The following is an 18909-nucleotide window of genomic DNA, read 5'->3' on the forward strand; positions in this document are numbered from 1 at the left end:
CCAAGTTGTCAAGCACTTTTCCAAGTGATGCTAAAATCGCTTAGTAAAGCGCTTGATAACCCGCATGCAGAAATGCATGCAAAAACACTTGACAAACGCTTCTACCTGGCGGGAAAAACGCATGTAAAATCCGCATGCGTTTTTCCTGCCAGGGAGAAGCGGAAAAAATATGCAGCATTTCCACATCGTGGGCACATAGCCTTTATCTATTTTGCTGTGGACCCTTTAAGTGGTTTTCACAGTTTGTAATGAATATGTTGTGAACGAGCTATAACAACACACAACAACCAGCTACAACATTATAACCACTTCCCTAATACTGGGTAGGTCGCCCTTGTGTCGCCAGAACAGCCCGGACTCATCAAGGCACAAACTGGAACAATTCCTGAGGAATGTTGGCAGTGTGACGGTGCCTTGCCCTGCAAGGACTGCTATTATAGATTACTGCTGCCATGAAGGGCAGTACTTGGTCTACAACAACGTTTGCGTAGGTGGTATTTGTCAAAGTAACATAAACCCACCGAAATACCAGGATCCAAGGTTTCCCAGCAGAATATTGGCCAGTGCATCACACTGTCTCTGCTAGCTTGCCATTTTCCAACATAAATTCCCCAAATAAGTGACACACATCTACCCAGCCATACATATGATCTTTATTGTTCCATTAACCAGATCTGCTGTGTAAGGGCTGCTCAGTGGTTAGAACTGTTACTTTGCAGCGCTGGGGTCGTGGGTTCAAATCCCACCAAAGACAACATCTGCAAGGAGTTTGTATGTTCTCCCCGTGTTTGTGTGACAAACTGATAGGGAATCTAGATTGTGAGCCCAAATGGGGAAAGCGATGATGAGTTCTGTAAAGTGTAGTGGAATTTATGGAGCTATATAAGTAAATAAAATGTGACATTTGAAGGTAATTTTGGAAGTTCACAGTGGTCAGCAGGACCAGACTGGACAGTATTTCAGCCCTGATATTTGAACTCACACACACCCATGCAGCTTCCCCTCCTCCAGATGAGACACCAAGACTACGTAATACCACCACATAGTGACAGAATAATGACATCATACTAATCACTAAAGGGGTATTACAAGAAGTAGTGTAGCCTGCTTAATCGTAATATACACACTATTAGGATTTGGCTCTGGATGCCAATTTCAGCAATTGTCACATGATGGCAAGAATGCAATTTGTGGTCACGTGGCGACTAGGGTCCCAGCCACTTTGCTCAATGTTCTATTCTAGTCAGCACATGTCTGCATGTATGCAAATCACATACTGACGATCAAGTGACAACTGATGTCTCACCCCCACCCCCACCTGACTCACGGGCCACATAATTAAAAAAAAAAAGATTCTGCTCAACTAACCCTGCTTCCCCTTCTGCTGCAGCCTCGGGCTCCTCTTCTGGCTTGTCTTGCAGAGGGCTGGCACAAGCAGCGTGATGACCTCACTGCATGACATTACATGTCATGGCGCTGCAAGGCAGTGCGGTGTCTCATGCGGGCCGCTGGCCTAAAATGGGCCGCCAGGTTGGAAGTAGTCTGTGGCATGGCGGAGTAAATGGCGGAGTGGGGAGCCGATGGCTCTCTGCTCCACAGCAACAGTTTACAGTATTGGCATCCTGGATAGATTGTAAGCTTGCGAGTAGGGACCTCACTCCTAATGTAGCTGTTTAAACTGTCTTACCTTGTATTGAATTTATTGTCTGTGCTTAATTGTAAAGTGCTGTGGAATATGTTGGCACTATATAAATAAAAATTATTATTATTATTATTTCTGAAGGACAACTGTCAGATGACCCGGCTGGTGTTTGTCACACTGAACTGTGTGGATCTGTGGCACGTATTATCCGCCTCCGATGTAGTCATCTGTACATAAAGTGCTAATTAGTCACAGCTCGTCACCATAGAATGCGGCTCGTGCACTATATGGGGCTGACGGAAGAAGCATATTAGCAGTGATCAGACATCAGGATTCATTTTAATATCAGACAAGAAATCTTTCAGAAAAGGATTATACAGCCCTTCTTAAACAGAAGTTCATAGTAAGTACACCACCTTAACCAGGTCTAAGAGATCTATCTACGTCTGGAGGAAAGAAGGTTTAATCATAATCACAGACGCGGATTCTTTACTGTAAGAGCAGTGAGACTATGGAACTCTCTGCCGCATGATGTTGTAATGAGTGATTCACTATTAAAATTTAAGAAGGGCATGGATGCCTTTCTTGAAAAGTATAATATTACAGGTTATAAATACTAGATTCCTTGATAGGGCGTTGATCCAGGGAACTAGTCTGATTGTCGTATGGAGTCGGGAAGGAATATTTTTCCCCAATGTGGAGCTTAGTGTTTGCCACAGGGTTTTTTTTTGCCTTCCTCTGGATCAACAAGTTAGGCTATGGGTTGAACTAGATGGACTTAGTCTTCCTTCAACCTTAAAAACTATGTTACTATGTTACTATTTTGCTTTTAAAAAACTATACTTAATTATCGCTGAAATTGGAACACCGAGAAGGAAAAGTTGTGGAACTATGGAAATCACGGGATGGATAGACATGGTAATGATATGTAAATGGTGAAAAAATGGACTGACATTTTTCAAAACATCTACTATATAATCGGCTTATCCCATCTGTCTGTTCGTCCAGGAAATCCCGCGTAGCTGATTGGTCCGGCCGTGGCCAATCAGCGACGTGGGATTTCAGAACAAGATGGCGGCCGTTAGCGGCTCATCTGCCGCACGGAGGTCAGCGGCGACGCAGCCGGGAGATGACCGGCGCTAGCCAGTCATCTCCCGGCTGCTCGCAGTGGAAGTACCCGCACAGGCAGCGCCGCTCCCCGGTCCTCACTAACATAGTACGCTGATTGGTCGCGGCCGCGACCAATCAGCGATATTGGCGCGAAATTTAAAACACCGCTGTCCTGAATTTAAAGTAGTGCACAACCCATTTAAACACTGCTTCGATGATTAGTCGCGCACGGTCGGCCGCATACATATTATAGATTACCCGATGCGTTAGAATCGGGCCACCATCTAGTTTCAATATATCAGGACAGCACAGTGGCTCAGTGGTTAGCATTGCAGCCTTGCAGCACTGGGGTCCTGGGTTCAAATCCCACCAAGGACAACATCTGCAAGGAGTTTGTATGTTCTCCCCATGTTTCCTCTGGGTTCTCCGGTTTCCTCCCTCACTCCAAAGACATACTTATAGGGAATCTAGATTGTTAGCCCCAATGGGGAAAGTGATGATAATGTCTGTAAAGCGCTGGGGAATTAATGGTGCTATATAAAGAAGTAAAATAAATAAATAAAATAAATTTAGTGTTGCTGTTGTCATACTGCCCCTCAGAATAAAGGTAACATGTCATTTACACAGCATGGTGAACACTGTAAAAAATAGAATACTGCTGTTGCTGGTTTATAGACATTCTCCATGCAGAAGAGTTAATAATAATTATTAATAAGCTATAGGCATTAAAAATAAGAGGAAAAAATAAAAAAATCTGATGAAATCGATCCAAGAGTTATTCTTGATGAAAATTGGGACAAGGGGCTAGGAAGTGATAGAAATAATGGCAGATTGGTTAACCCCTTTCCGATACCTCATGTACCATTACGTCATATAGAGGGGTTTATGGAGCGGGCTCAGGAGCGGAGTTCTGCAGCCGTCATCCACCTCTGGGCTCATACCCATATGTGAGAAAAAAAACGTCCTGTATTCTGGTCCAAAAAAAAACGGACAAGTGCCATGCGATTGCTATGCGATTTTTCACACCTAGCATCCGTATGCAATGCGTTTTTTTTCTCTGCAACTATTATTCTACAATCACTGACAGGATCATTTACAGAGTTCTATGTTACAAAATGGTAATGTATCCGCAAAAATCGGATGGCGTACGGATAGTCCGTGTGCCGTCCGTTTTTTTTTTCGCACCCATTGGCTTGCATTGGCGAGGCTCGTCCAATATACGCTGCCACACACAGCATGGTGCGATTTTTTTCTCAGTCCGATTTCAGCTGAGAAAAAAAATCGCAGATGAGATGTAACCCATTGAATAACATTGGTCAGAGTACAATCCGATCTTTTATCGGATTACACCCGTCCGTTTTTTTCGCATATGAGTATGAGCCCTCTGACAGATCTCTGGAGCTCGCTCTGATCGCTGCTGTTTAACTTCTTAAATGCTGCTGCAACTCTGACAGTGAAGTTTAAGTGGTGCGACCCTACACAAGGAATTTGTTTGGGTGCCCATTGGCTACCTTTCCACTAGATCATGGGGTGTTGATAGGTCGCCATGGGCTGGGGGTCTATTTAAGGCCCCTCTCCCTTCGCTGTCATCTTGGTTATTCCTGTGAAGGCCAGTTGACTGATAAAAGATATAACACATTAGGCACCAGAAATGTTGGTGCCCTCTGGTGCGCTGTATCGCCACAATGGAGTGAAGTAAAAAAAGGGAAAAAAAGGACTTTTATCTCCATTCCTGCCGCTATGTGACAGTTTATGAGGTCAAAAGTTGTAAAAGTTCCTTTCTCAATCTGAATGTTTGGCATCGATACAATAAAAGCACTTATCCTCACGTCCCGTGCCTGCGCTGCAGGGCTCATGTGCCATAACAACCGCGCGGGACCCCCGGAAACGGTGCCGGCACCGGGGGTGAATATAGGTGTTTGCATTTCATCAGCGCCAAACATTCAGATAGAGAAGAGATCATCCTAGTAGTGGACAACCCCTTTAAGCTTCCTGTAGGGACTAAAATAGTTAAAAAACATATACATATATATATAAAAGAAACCTCAGTCTGAATCATGCCTCTTTTCTCCAAGTATAAATAAAGAAATAAAGTAAGAATATTTGCCATTGCCACGCTGAAGAAGTCCGACGTATGAATATACAGAAACGTAGAGATCACAGCTCCCTGGAAGGAAAAATAAAAATGTTATGTCTGTTGGAAGAAGAGGAGGAAAAAATGAAAGCACTGAAAAAAATAAAGCTGGTGGTGGTGGAATGGGTTAATGTCACAGGACACGGCCTAGTGCAGAACTGCCATCATTACACAGCCGTCCATACTGGGGGATAGCACATCGCTGCAGAAACAACCAATCACAGCACGTCTGACATTCTACAACTTTTCTCAGACGGAAGAGAGCTGAATTCAGATTGGTTGCCATGGGCAACTGCTTCCCTTACCGACTCCTCTATTTTTTATTCGTTGGGTCCCGGCTTTTCTTAAACTAGTCGCCACTTTCTGACACCAAACAGCTGACGTGTGACGTCACCACGCCCCTTCCCCAAAGCCCCGGCTTCTGTGCGGGCACGTGAGGCTGAGCAGAGCGGGGCTGGCTGCTCCACCACAGATAGAAGGGGCGGGCCGTGACGTCATTCAGCCGCTGTCCCGCCCCCTTCAGCCTTTGCTCCTCGGCAGTCAGGCAGCTTCTACACAGGGGGCTGTGGAGGAAGCGGGGAGACGGGAGCTCACCCGGGAGGACGGGCCGAGCCACCATTCATTCATTGCGGAGCCGCCGTCTGACTAGGTGAGAGGTCGCCGGCCGGTGCGGTGTATCCGTGCTCCCGGGTACAGCGTCATTCCCGTGTGCCCCGTACTGCAGGCAGCGGCGCCGGCTCTGAGCCCGTGTAGTGGCCTCTGGGCCGGGCTGGACAGGTGCTGATGGGCGCACTGGCTGCTGTGACGTGGAGGAGCACAAAGTCCTGGTGTGGGACCCACAGGGCTCCCTGGGGTCTGTCCGGCATTACCTGTGTCCTGTGTGGGCTGGCGGTGCTGCTGTGTATGTGTTGGGTGTCTGCTGGGGGTTGTGGTACTTCCCCTGCCTCCATGCCGAGCGCAGGAAATCTATTGCCTTTTGATTTATTGTTTTTTTGTTTTTTTATTATGAGAGAATTATGTAACTGGCCCATCCTCAGCAACCAGCTAATGGCGAGGACTGGCTGCAGCGGTCACCTCCTCATCTGTACACAGCAGTTAGAGAGGATTACAGAACTTACTGTCATTGGCCCAAGGTGGGATAATTCACTAAAAACCCAAACCTTATCCTCACCCCCTGGACCCTCTACACCCTCAGGTCATCAACATCTGAAAAGGCTGTCACGTGACCACTGCAGCCAATCAGCTGCTACCGTTTGTATGCAGTGTTCACGTTCCATCCTGCCTAGTAGGTCAAAGTAGATGTTGATAGAGACCTCGACTTGTCTAATGGTTGTAGTGACCTCATCCATGGAGATGTGATGTCACACAGCCAGTTGTCATTATGGGGACGCTCCGGTTAGGCCTTATGCACACGGCCATTTTGTGGCTCAGTCTTGTATGGCCCCCGGTCTAGTGCAGGCCCTGTGCACATCTCTGATCATGTATGACGCTGTACACAGGTTTTTGTTGATGATACACATTCCACAGAAGAAAGCATAGAAATGTGGCTTTATTAGCCGCGGCTTGGGGTGTATCCTTCTGTAACGGCCGAACTATCACATGACTGCGTCCAATACGTTACATGGAACTGACCAGAAGTATAATATAAAGTCTGTCTATAACTGAAAGGTTGCACGGCCTTTAAAAACAAAAAAAAAACAAACCTTGAAAATCCCTTTAAGCTCTTTACTGTTCGCTTTATAGGGGATCTGCGACCAGTTTTTGCTTTTATTTTCTTCTGTTCCTGCTGCTCCCCTGCATCTTACAGGCTTGTTTTTTTTTAAATCCACTATATGGTTCCAGAGAGAAGGGTCTTTTTATTTAGTGCTAGTTTATTGGTCTGTACCCATGGGGGTAATAATGCAGTGCAGCCTAAAGACCCCCCCCCCCCCCCCAGAGAATCCTCTGAGCCACACCCCCTTGTAAAGATTCAGCACTAAATGAAAATCTCCTTATCTGTAACCGTGTGGTGGATATAAAAAAGCAAAAAAAAAAAACAAACCACAACTCTCAGGAGAGCAGCGGGAATAAAATGAGAGCAAAGCCCTCTTTAAGGGGGTTATCTGAGACTTTGCCTATTTTTTTTTCTTATTTGGCTAAGCACTTGTCAGCAGGCAGTTGCCAGCTACCTGCCTTTTCTGCCCGGCGCCGATCTCTTCTAGCTCACTGGGCACTGATCTTCCTCTTTTGGCTCTGCTGTGTCGATGAGGCTTCACTGCCGGTAATGGGGAGCCGGCTAAGCATGATATTGACGGTGATGCTCCGTTGTCAGAGAAGTAGCTGCTCTGTCCATGTAACATCACTGGAAGCCGCAGGATCGCCATCAGGAGTGGTGGGAGATTGGCGCCGGGCAGGCAGGTAGTTGGCAATCTACCTGCTTACTTTTCCATATTTGCATTATTGCTTTCCATCAGAGGTTCAGGTATTATAAAGGCTAAAATCCCACAGCCTGCAGCAGTGTTTGTGCTGACAGCTCCTCCAAGGCCCAGTTCACATTTGCACTATTGATGTCCAGTTGTCTTTTTATTGTTCATGAAAAAGACAAAGTTCTTCTGTTACGTAAGTGATGCACACAGGAGCACAAGTTCTGCTCACTGCGCTTCTTATAAAGACAGACACAACAATAACCACACAGACCCCATTATAGTGTACGGGGCTCTTCTGTGCCAAGTGCATCAGTTATGTAACAGAGCTACTGCAGATTTAACTTTTCTCTGTTGCTGGAGCAGCATAGTGACATCAATAACTCAGATGGAATGAGACCCTTCAGGATTAGCCCCTTTTCACAAGTCGGTGCGATCAGTCAGAATTTGATGGGACCCATGTAAAAACGGATCTGTCATGAACTGAAGTCATGGCAAAGCTTGAGCATAGCCCGAGGCTGGCATCACACACTGCTGTACGGTGCCACTGGGGCAAATATGAAACCTTTCCTCTACAACAGTGATTTTCAGTATGATGTGACGCGCCCCCTGGGCCATATTCTTTAGTGGGAATATCCGGAGCCGGATCAGATGGGGGTTGTAGTCTTCCGAGTGGCTGTGACCCGGTCCGTGCCCAGGGTGTCAAACTCAGTTGTATGTGGCAGTCCTACAGATGTTATAAGTTCTTAATGTCGACTACGCCACCCGTTGTGTTGCGGTCACTATGGCCGCCGCTGCAGCAGGGTCCGCTGAGGCTGATGGTGTAGGTGCAGCTTTTGGTGGTATAACCCCCAACGGGTGGGGTATAGCCTCAGGGGGTCAGGTGCAGAGGATGGGGGTTGTGGTGGTGCAGCATAGGTGTTAAAGGAAGACCGAGTCGGGTTGTGCAGTTTTAGGGTATTTACTCACTGCTGATGTTCCGGTCACTCCAGCTTCAAGTGACCTCCCGAGCCGTGCTGCGTCCACCAGGTCCTGGATCCAGCCAACCCCCAAGCGAGTCCGGAGCGTGACCCTGAGCTCTCCTTCTGTCCTTTCTCTGGCCGTCCCCACTAGTGATCCACCCAGGTCCAGCTCCCTCGGGCCTTCTGTTGGGTGACCCTTGGCCTTGGGTTCCCTGACCCTCCGCGTGGTATGCCTTCGTGGTGGATGTGGTGGGTGGCCGTGGCAGACGCTGCCCACGGCCTCCGGTCTCTGGCTGGGGTGTGTTTTTGCCCCCCACCAGCTTGGGTTCCGGTACCCTAATGCCGGCTCTTCACCCGTTGTTTGAATTTGGGGTCTTAGAGTCCTCTCTTCTGCTTCCCCCTCTGGGTCTCTCTTTCTTTCTCCTCTCTCTCTCTGGATCTGCTCTGCTCCTCTTCCTGTGACTCCTCTGCAAAGGCTGACAGACTGACCCTGATCTATGATGGTGCCCACCTTATATACACCCTCTATGTGTGAGCTCAGGTGACCAGCACCCAATGAGCTCCTATCTTTACCCAGGCTGCTCCCCCTATCTGCCCCTACACTACTTGGGATGTACCACCCCCCTCCCACTCCAGCCAGGAACAGACTCGGTCGTACCTGCACATTTCTAAGTGGGAGTACCGTCGGCCTGTTCCTCGGAAATGGGATGTGTGTAGTGCATGCAGCCTACCGAGCTCAGTTCCACACTCCATCCTTACCCGGGAGTGGAATATCACACCTCTGGGTTGAGGTGCAATACCCCTGTAGCAGCCGAATCCTCAGGGTGCTACAGATGCATGCAGCTTACACTCTGCAATGTGTGAGCCCGGCCTGAGACCTAAAGCTTTGATAAATGTGGCTCACTGGAGCCACAAAGTTAGTTAGTTAGAATAACACTGGTCGTATTAGACCGCCAATTCCACCAGAATCTATCAAAGACTTGTGGCTGGTAGCCAGAAGTGCCCCAATGTCTTCTGTCATGGTGGGAAAGAGAGATCGCCTGTGTAGTTCTTCAATGTCCTTTCTTCCCTTGGAGGAAAGCTCTGTCAGAGGGGTCTAATGACAACTGATGGAAGGTATTGAACAAAGCTCATTTACTTCCAGGCAATGTGTGACTGCAGAGTGAATAACCCCAGGCCTGCACAGTGCTGTGCTAGTAATCCGTGTGGCAGTGTGCATGCTGCCATAAAGTCTTCCATAAGGCACCATATGTACATGCTTCTAGGGAAGAGTTCTGTGTACATGTCATCACACTGCTCAGATTCAGAAAGCTGCAGGGCTTGCTGAAAACCTCCTCGGGGGTGGACAACCTTTTTAAGAAATCTGAGGCATGCCGATATACATAAGTTCCTCTGTTCTTCTATCACACCTTTGTACAAAAGTAACTATAGAATGACTGTGTGCATGAGGCCTTAGGTTGGCTTCACACAAACCATAGAATTGTTGTAACATGCGGATATATCTGACTGTACTGATAAATCTTCCATTCCAGCTATTCTAATATTTTACCTTCGTTGCCACATTGTAACAAGTGGAGACTAAACCTTCTGCTGTGGTCATTATTAGAACAGAAGCACAAAAGAACTGGGATGTTATTTAATGTGCAGAGTGGCAGCCAGTGTCTGTGCCACATGCTGGCACTACAGGGTTGAGTCTGGCAGGATATCCCCTCGGCACAATTTTTTAGACCAGGTCAGATTAATGGGTTTCTGTTATACCAGCTGTGATTCCGCCTATTTGTTTGCCCACAAGTGTGGGTGAAGCTTCCGGAGTGCAGCTGTTTCATCCCTGTATAGCACATGGTATGGAAAGCAGCATGGGGATTTGCATTGGTTGCACTTGTCCTACCTCTAAGGAAGCAGGGAGCTCTCACCTGGCAGATATTCAGTGAACCAAATGGATTTGTAAAAATCCTGACATCACACACTGTAGCACAGAGCCGAGTGTCTCCCAGGACTGTTGAGATATGCGAAATTTAAAGCTCATCTGTCAGCCGGATTGAGCCAGGTGGGCGCTGTTACGCTCAGTAAAATGATACCTTTGTTGATGAAATCCATCCTATGGTTATTTAATAATCTTTATTTTAATTTCTGACATGAGATGCTACTGCGCAAGTGTGGCCGGCGGTGCCATATTGCTCCAGCAAAATGGCATGTGTGCACTAGCATCTATCTCTTGCCGATAGATGCTACTGCTTAAGTGCTGCTAGCGGTGCCATTTTGCTGGAGGATAAAGAAATTTACCTACAGCAATATGGCACCGCCGGCCGCGCTTGTGCAGTAGCATCTCTCGTCAACCTAGAGATGCTACTGCGCATGTGCGGGCGCTGGGGACCATTTTGATGCATGTAAATTTCAGGTTTGGCACACAAATTATACAGGCAGTATTTAAAATAGTAGGCAGGTCAGTGAAAGCACAGTGACCTGTCAGAAGGCAGACATAGGAATACATAATTGGAGCACCAGATAAAGTCCCTCCTCAAAGGCCGCCCTGAAGCACAAGCATCTCATTATGTCAGAAATGAAAGTTCATTTTATTCAATAGATCTTGGAATAATAATAATTTCCACAATTGGATGTGTTTAAATAAAATGTTCCCGTGCTGAGGTAATCTTATAAATGTTCCCCTGTGTAATGGCTGTGTCTGACCATGTACAGAACACTGTCTCATCATACCACATCTCCTGGGCAAGGGAGGAAGCAAAAGAGTATACAGACATTACAGCAGGGGATTGCAGCTGATTCTTTTTGTGAGGTAAAACATTGTTTAAAAACAGGCAGTGAAATGCTTTACCTCACAAAAAGAATCCGCTGCAATCTCCTTCAGTAATGTCTGTATACTCTTTTGCTTCCTCCCTTGCCCAGGAGATGTGGTATGATGAGACAGTGTTCTGTACATGGTCAGACACAGCCATTACACAGGGGCACATTTATAAGATTACCTCAGCACGGGAACATTTTATTTGAACACATCCAATTGTGGAAATTATTATTATTCTAAGACCTATTGATTACAATGAACTTTCGTTCGTGGGAAAACACCTTTAATGATATGCTCGTGCTTCGGGGCAGGACTGTAGGTAGGGTCTTATCTTGCTGATCTGGCCTAGAGCACCAGGATAAGACCTGCCCACAGGCCACCCCTATCTGTCTGTCCCTATGATGAGGAACATGCTTGTTCTTCGAGGCGGCCTGTGGACAGGTCTTTTCTTGCTGATCTGGCCAAGAGCACCAGAATTAGACCCTGCCTACAGTCCTGCCCCAGAGCACGGGCATATGATTAACTCAAACCTGCAAACACTGATTACACAAGATGGATTTCTTCACAGGTATCATATAAATCAGTGCAGCAACCCCAACATGAGACTGCCTGTAGTTTACTTAGCAAAATCTTGTTGACAGGTTCGCTTTAAAGTAATTGTTATTGGTAACATCCTTTTTGGTTTATGGTAACATCCCTGGTGGTCAGGGCTGTGGAGTCAGTCGGTGTCCATTTTGGTGGAGTTGGAGTCGGTATAGAATGGACCGACTCAGACTCCTAAAATGTATAATAAATTGTGTACAGTAGTACAATGTAGGATGTGCTGTAAATGTTTTCATAAGAATTTGGTAAAGTTATGAAATTTCCTATAAATGGATGTTCTGTTCCTGATCTAGGGATCTCAGCTTTTAGTTGAGATGAATCTGTGCTGCACTTTATGTACACGCTCAGTAGTGAGGCCGTGCTGTGGAGTCTGTCGGTGGTTTGGCTTACTAACTCCACAGCCCTGCGTGTGGTCTAGGACTGTGAAGGAGTAAAAGGTTGTTCTACTAATTTTCAGGTGCGCACCACACCCCAGCCTCCCGGCTTCCTAAAGACTAACTGGGTGCTTATGCTGCATGCCCGATCTGTGCCCTGCCTCTGCAGCATAGGGCAGCACAGGGGCACGGGCGCAGGCTGATCCGGTATCAGCGCAGAGCTTACAAGCACATGCTCCTTGCCTAAAAAACTGACCACCTATGACAATCAAGGCAGCAAGCAGTAAACTATATAGAATACCCTGTGTTCCAAATTATTATGCAAATAATATTTTCTCAGATTTTCCCAAATTACCTATATGAATTGCAGTCATTGTAATTTTCCAGTCAAATAACTATTAGAGTACAATTGAAAGGTTTTTGTACAAACTGCCTATGATAACAGTATATTTTTAAAAAAATAAAAAACTCAAACTGCACTCAAAATGCATGTTCCAAATTATTATGCACAGCAGAGTTTTCAACCTTTTCATTTTAATAAATAATTTCAAAAATGACCATTTTTTTGTTATAAGAATTAGCAGGTTATTACAAACTGAAATCAAACCGTTTTCAACTCAAAACTTTATTCTAGGTGATGTTACATTTGCACATAGGACCCCTTGTTCGAAATGAGCTTCTGAACTCTCTCGTCCATTGAATTTGTCAGGTTTTGGATGGTTTCTGCTTCAATTGTTTTGCATGAGGACAGAATACCCTCCCAGAGCTGTTGCTTAGATGTGAACTGCCTCCCGCCATCATAGACACTCCTTTTGATGATGCTCCAGAGGTTCTCAATGGGGTGGAGGTCAGGGGAGCATGGGGGCCACACCATAAGTTTGTCCCCTTTTATGCCCATAGCAGCCAGAGATGCAGATGTGTTATGTGCAGCATGAGACGGGGCATTATCATGCATGAAATGATCTCGATGGTCCAGATGGATGGAGTGGAGGATGGCTGGTTGATGGACACCCCATGCAAACACGGCTGCGGCGCTAACAAGGAGGAGGTGGAGTAATGTTTTGGGCTGGAATCATGGGGATGAACTCAATAATGTATGTTGAGTTTCCCAAACAGCACTTCTTTCCATGGTTCAAGAAGAAGAACCGTGCATTCCGCAGCAAGATCATATTCATGCATGATAATGCACCATCTCATGCTGCACATAACACATTCAATGGACGAGAGAGTTCAGAAGCTCCTTTCGAACAAGCGGTCCTATGTGCAAATGTAACATCACCTAGAATAAAGTTTTGAGTTGAAAACTGTTTGATTTCAGTCTGTAATAACCTGCTAATGCTTATAATTTCAAAAATGACCATTTTTTTTGTTCTTTATTAAAATGAAAAGGTTGAAAACTCTGCTGTGCATAATAATTTGGAACACAGTGTAATCCCTCTGTTCTTCAGAACGGAGATGATTTTTAAACAGGTAAACTGCGAACTTGCTTATTTTGCTCTTAATTTTACCCATTTAAGATAAAACCTGAAATAATTTGTCTGACAGGGTTGATCCAGTGTGATGTAGGAGGGACTCACGGAGACCTTTGGCCCTGCACAGGCCACATCCCCTCATTCACTATCTACAGAACAGATCTAGTTGTAATTGCTGACATTATTCCAGTCTGTACTGGGCTCAGTCTGATGTTCTGAAAACGCCGCTCTTCATTGGGACCCAGTCATTGCCTCGGGATAAGATAACAAGCGGTCTGTTACATTGTTCTGGTCAGGGGCTGATTCCAAATCAGTGGAAGTGCTGTCAGCACCAAAGGGTACTTGGTTCAGTACTGAGTAGTGTGGCACTTGTTGCCCTGAGAATTAGCGGATGTCATCTGGCTTTTACTGCTTGGTGTGGGGTCCTGAAATTGGCAGGGGTCATATTGGCCATATACAGGATGACAATAATGACCTCTTATGACAGGTGATGCCTCACAGCTATGAGTGTTTTCTGCAAATATCCTCCTGACTATTGGTTCTTTATTACTGACTTGTCTGGAGTCTCCTGATTTAATTACTTGTCTGGGTTGAGTTCTTTTCCTGAAGCAGGAGACCTCTTTTCTTGTAGTATTTTCTTAAGATGGTAACAAAGACTTGCTTGTTCCAGTATGGATGTTCGGTCTGTGGAGCCCAGTATTCAGCAGTGGTGGGAAATGTAAACTAAGAAATCCCACTATACCAGGAAGGGTCAGACAAAAGCCCCAATTGTCCTGTGAAATGTCACAACAGATCTCGGAAATGGAGTAAACAGCTGTCAGTGCCAGAGATGTGACAACGCAATGGAGGGAACTCTTATATTTAGCCCAAAGAAATAGACACAAACTTGATTTTGAAAGTCAGATGTGGGGATTGGGGGTTGTCATGTATGCCTCCCATTAGATTACATCAGCTAAATTGAATTTGTGGGTTTAAAGCCACATATCCAGTCTATTTTCTACTTTTTGTTTTCTCTTGGTTCCCAAGGCACTAAGAGCAGTGAGCAATGCAGGAGCAGATAAGTAGGGAAATATAAAAGTGACTTTAATATCTTGCGCACATTGGGAATATAAGTTTGTCTGTTGGCTAATAAAATCATGTGATGATCCAAGCAAACAGTCTGAGGCACCACAGCAGTATATATACTAAGGAAAGAGGGTAGGGGAAAGGGCTGATAAAGCTCCCCCCTTAGCAGGTATGTATAGATGGTGAGATGACCATGACCCAACTACAGCTGGACTACAGCTACTGTAACTGGGTAGAGTCTACACAGTAGACCATGATGACTACCTCATGTTACACAAGCGCACATCAGGCAGTTTCTGGTGTACAAGAAAAATTGCTGAGTTTCACCAGTGCTTTTGATCAGGGTTGGCCAGAATATCTGTTTTTATCAGAGCTTCAGCAGCTTTTCTTGTATGCAAAAAAAAAAAAAAAAAAAAAAAAAAAAAAAGCTGATGGAGGTTTCTCAAGCTTCTCCTATCACAGACCGAGAGAGACAGACATGGACCTCATCTAAGTGCTGTCTTTTTATTATCTACGGACCCATAGACTGGCATTGATGAGTTTGATCCTTGACCACGATAAAAATCAGATTTCTCCATGTTTTTATGCGGACTACGGAGTACTCAAAAATACATGTGAACTGCTCCATAAGCTGTCATAAGTGCGAGTTCCACCATGAAACCTGATGTCTGAATGAACCTTTAGTAAATTAGTAGGATGTACAATTTGTATCCCAAATGGATGAGTTTTGATGGAAAGGCTCGCCCAAGGCTTCCTACATGAGGGCTCAAGAGCCCTGTTCTCTCAATGGCAGAGGGCTATCCTACCTGGTCTACTCCTTTTTTTTTTGTTTTGCTCACTGATAGTCTGCTGCTCTGTGAACACGATTTCAGCAATCGATAACAAAACCTGGGCGCTAGACCTGGGGAAGTTGAGTAAGGAGCAGTTTATTTTGTTAAAACAAACTACGCTTGACAGATTTTAGAAAATGGTTTGGTTATGTACATCTTTTTATAAATCAATTTAAAAAAAAAAAAAAAAAAAAAAACTGTCCATGACGTACCAGAGCTATCGTGGTTTTCAATACAATTTTAAGTCTTGAGAAAAAGTGACCTGGCATGAAATGTCAAAAGTTTGACTTGCTGCTGCTCTAATATCTACCTACATACACTGTTCCAAATTATTATGCAAATAATATTTTCTCAGATTTTCCCAAATTACCTATATGAATTGCAGTCATTGTAATTTTCCAATCAAATAACTATTAGAGTACAACTGAAAGGAATTTGTACAAACTGCCTATGATAACAGTATGTTTTTAAAAAAATAAAAAACTCAAAATGCACTCAATGCATGTTCCAAATTAATATGCACAGCAGAGTTTTCAATCTTTTCATTTTAATAAAGAACAAAAAAAATGGTCATTTTTGAAATTATAAGCATTAGCAGGTTATTACAGACTGAAATCAAACAGTTTTCAACTCAAAACTTTATTCTAGGTGATGTTACATTTGCACATAGGACCCCTTGTTCGAAAGGAGCTTCTGAACTCTCTCGTCCATTGAATTTGTCAGGTTTTGGATGGTTTCTGCTTCAATTGTTTTGCATGAGGACAGAATACCCTCCCAGAGCTATTGCTTAGATGTGAACTGCCTCCCGCCATCATAGACACTCCTTTTGATGATGCTCCAGAGGTTCTCAATGGGGTTGAGGTCAGGGGAGCATGGGGGCCACACCATAAGTTTGTCCCCTTTTATGCCCATAGCAGCCAGAGATGCAGATGTGTTATGTGCTGCATGAGACGGGGCATTATCTGCACCTCTGGTTGCTATGGGCATAAAAGGGGACAAACTTATGGTGTGGCACCCATGCTCCCCTGACCTCAACCCCATTGAGAACCTCTGGAGCATCATCAAAAGGAGTGTCTATGATGGCGGGAGGCAGTTCACATCTAAGCAACACCTCTGGGAGGGTATTCTGTCCTCATGCAAAACAATTGAAGCAGAAACCATCCAAAACCTGACAAATTCAATGGACGAGAGAGTTCAGAAGCTCCTTTCGAACAAGGGGTCCTATGTGCAAATGTAACATCACCTAGAATAAAGTTTTGAGTTGAAAACTGTTTGATTTCAGTCTGTAATAACCTGCTAATGCTTATAATTTCAAAAATGATAATTTTTTTTGTTCTTTATTAAAATGAAAAGGTTGAAAACTCTGCTGTTCATAATAATTTGGAACATGCATTTTGAGTGCATTTTGAGTTTATTTTTTTAAAAACATACTGTTATCATAGGCAGTTTGTACAAAAACCTTTCAATTGTACTCTAATAGTTATTTGACTGGAAAATTACAATGACTGCAATTCATATAGGTAATTTGGGAAAATCTGAGAAAATATTATTTGCATAATAATTTGGAACACAGTGTATATACAGCCATCAGAAGAGGAAGAAATTGGTTAATGAATTGACCAATGTCCATTTGATAACTCTAAACTTGACCTGTATCAGATAAGTTTTGTCATGAGATCCCAAGAGTCTGTTAGGTGCAGGCTTAAGTCTTGTAACTTTTAAAGGGGTATTCTCAAGTTTGCATTTTATCCCCTAACTAGGTTAGGAGATAATAACCAATTGCTGGGGGTCCAACCACTGGGATCCCGAGAATCAAGATCTGAGCCCTGTGTGAATGGAGCTAACCATACACTTTGCTGCGCCATTCATTTTTATGGGAGTGCTAGACTAGCTGAGCACAGCACACTCATGGAGCGCTGCATGGAGAGGCAGTGTGTGTAGTTTACCACTGCTTTATTCGCCTGGTTCCCACTATCGGTGGGGTTTCCACCTATGGAATGATCCCCTATCCTGGTTAGGGGATAGCTTTTTAGTTAAAGCTACCGTCCATACTTGAGAATACCCCTTTAATGATGGTACTAATGGAGGGAGGGAAACCTTTTAGGAAAAAAAATTTCCCTGTTTTTCTTGTACTTGGAGCTTGTCTGTTTTAGCATTCTGGTAGCTTTTTTTTCATTGTTTCTATCATATTAATTAAATGCACAAAAAAAAGCCTGTCTGATCAAAGATTGTGTGAAGCCAGGGATCTCCAGGCTGGCAGTGGTGATATATGATCAGTATGGGCTGCAGGAAACCTGACTCTCCCATCTCTGCCCTCAATATGTAACCCTAGCCAAAGTCCTGTGCCTCATTACATGACCATGCCAGCTTGTGCCCACACAGACTTGTTTCCACTTTTTATAGAGCAAAATATAAGATGGAAAGTCACATTTATTTCCACATATTTTTATGGCTAAATATTGCTCTTTGGAGGGAAAAGTCGTACAAGTTTACCACGGGACTGTTAAAAAAAAAAAAAATAAATAAATCACAACTTATTTCTGTGCTGCATTTATTGTGACTTTCCTGTGTCTGTGTAGCCTGCGGGCTTTGTTTCATTCATCTGGGTTGTAAATTGAGATCTTAGAAAAATCCCTGAGTTTCCAATTACAGCCCAGAAATTCTGACTCCCTTCATTTATCTGGTGTCAGGGGAAAACCTCAGCAGTCCATAAATCCTGTGGGTAATGGATACTACACAAAGCAAAAGCTCCCTCTTCATATTGCAGAGGAGACACATTCACATCTGCATCTGGAAGTTTTTTTTTTTTTTTCCGAAGTGGTTAAAAAAAAAACAAAAAAAAAACCTGTTGGAAAAGCAGATACTGCAAAGAACGCTTCAGGAAAAAAACCTGAGTGTAAACTTATGAGTAGTGTGAAGAATTGTCCAGTTACAGCCCCATATAGAAAGCTTGGAAACGACCAAGTAATACTAATGTAGCTTAAAGCCATTACAAGCTTTATTGTAAATACATCAGATAAACATTTTTAAAAGCAGATTAAAATGAATCCACACAATGACTGGGTGGGACAGCCACAGACTATATTTATTTGTGTTTGTATACAAACTAAACATGGCACCTTCCAACTCCTCAAGGTGCCCACACCCACTGACGCATGTTTAGCACAACATGCTTCATCAGGGGATAGTTATTCTCATCACTTGTCTTGGTACACTATCAGTATGATGCAATTTGCTGATTGTCCATATAATACATTGCTTAAAAAAATGTGTATTGTGCAAGTCAGTGTGGAGTCAACAGGCAATATTTGGGTTGTGTAACTGGCAGGACCAAATGGGTGTAGTAGGAGGGCAGCTATTGGGGCTACTTTAACATTCCCCATCTGTCATAATGACAGCCAGGATCCTCAGTCTCATCAGGATTAAGAGATCATTGTAATAAAATATGCAGTTTATATTGTGAAATCTACTGTAAGAACATTTTAATTAAAGGCAAAACCCCTTTTAAAGCTTTA

The 18909-nt window shown here is 44.3% G+C and overlaps 1 protein-coding gene across 2 annotated transcripts in view; it reads left to right on the top strand.

Annotated features, from left to right (window-relative positions):
• Positions 1-5360: 5360 nt before the first annotated feature.
• The window catches only part of LPIN2 (lipin 2), an 81177-nt gene continuing 67628 nt past the window's right edge, over positions 5361-18909 (top strand). For both annotated transcript variants that reach the window (XM_073679115.1, XM_073679114.1), the window contains exon 1: positions 5361-5535. The gene's annotated coding sequence lies outside the window, so the exon portion shown is untranslated. The remainder of the gene's footprint in view (positions 5536-18909) is intronic.

This window comes from Phyllobates terribilis, unplaced genomic scaffold, assembly GCF_046119375.1.
Source record: "Phyllobates terribilis strain yellow unplaced genomic scaffold, ASM4611937v1 Scaffold_4__5_contigs__length_816908805, whole genome shotgun sequence".
Taxonomy (NCBI): domain Eukaryota; kingdom Metazoa; phylum Chordata; class Amphibia; order Anura; family Dendrobatidae; genus Phyllobates; species Phyllobates terribilis.